The sequence below is a fragment of the Bactrocera tryoni genome, unplaced genomic scaffold, assembly GCF_016617805.1.
Source record: "Bactrocera tryoni isolate S06 unplaced genomic scaffold, CSIRO_BtryS06_freeze2 scaffold_25, whole genome shotgun sequence".
Classification (NCBI taxonomy): Eukaryota; Metazoa; Arthropoda; class Insecta; order Diptera; family Tephritidae; genus Bactrocera; species Bactrocera tryoni.
In genome coordinates, this window is record NW_024395977.1 from 9,419,816 (window position 1) to 9,421,133 (window position 1,318).

The window sequence follows — 1,318 nt, forward strand, 5'->3', positions numbered from 1 at the left end:
CTAAAATGCTTAGAACAACCACGGCTGCACCATGGTCAATGCGTAATGAAAACATTCATAAAGATCTTGATATTCCTATGGTAAAGAAGGAGATAGAGGACAGCAGAATGAAGTATATTTCTAAATTTCACGAACATCCAAACCCATTGGCTAATGCCTTGGTAAATTCTTGCAATCAAACGCGTTTAAAACGAAGTGATCTACCAGCCTTACTAGAGAGCAACGTTCTACAATAAACCACCTGAACCACATTCTTGAGCTTCTTTAGTTTCAAATAGTTTTAAGATTGGAATACTTATTGTTAGGCTTAACCAAACAGATTCAATAAATTAAGAAATATTGAAAAAAAAACATTTGCAAAGTTTCACCTCTTATACATACATATCCATATCTTACTTTGTTTTGAATGGAAAATTCTGTTATAAGAGTAGCAATATTCATCATTTATAATATTGGAATCTTTTCAGATCAAGAAAATCGAGTAATTGGAAGAAGAGCTTTTAAATATATTTGATGCATTATTTAAATTTCATGCAGTCACACATGTTTCCTCGGTTAATCTTACAACTTGCACTAACAGTCATTGTACAATTGCGAAATTACGATCAATTCAATAACGGTAACAGATTCAAAGACTAGTTCTATAAGAGAAGGTTTAAAAGCGATAAATAAAAATTCGTGGATCCTACGAATGCCATGCAACAATTCGACATACGCTGTGAGATTTGAGTGAGTCTCAGTGTGAAATACCAAAAATGAATAAGCAAGAGCAAACGCATCGCATATTAGACAGTGCAGCTAGTAATCTCAATAAGAAAATGCGATTGGACTTCATGTTATTTAAAAATTTATGTTACAGCATTTAGTGAAAGTGAAAAATGTGTGCAGAGTGCGTTAAAAAGCAGTTTGGTTGAACCTGCTATACAGATAGGCATAGCTGCGTAATTCCTAAATTAACTATTTATTTATTTTCTTATTGTTTCTTATTGTTTTTTATATCCTTTTAGATGACACTCAACACTACAATTATAATTTGCTGGTGTGTCGTCAAAAACGTAACATTGTATTTATATATAAGTACTTAATTATATGTTGTTCCTAAAAATGTATTGAATTGTTTTAATTGCAGATAGAAAATCTGATGTATGAAACAGTTCTAGAAAATATGCGACTGTTTGGCGAATAATAGCACAACAAGTGAAAAACGTAGAATCGTGGCTCGTGTCAGCTGGCACGACCTATCTTACGGGGCATCTCGACAGGATAAAATCTATGTCTTCCAGAACTGTATTGCCGTGCCTAGCCGCCTGTGGACTCC

The 1,318-nt window shown here is 33.5% G+C and overlaps 1 long non-coding RNA gene across 1 annotated transcript; it reads left to right on the forward strand.

Moving 5' to 3' along the window:
* Positions 1 to 671: 671 nt before the first annotated feature.
* On the forward strand, positions 672 to 1,109 carry LOC120780674. Its single transcript, XR_005705948.1, has 2 exons — positions 672 to 941; positions 1,008 to 1,109. It is a non-coding gene; the product is annotated as an uncharacterized LOC120780674 (long non-coding RNA).
* Positions 1,110 to 1,318: the final 209 nt, after the last annotated feature.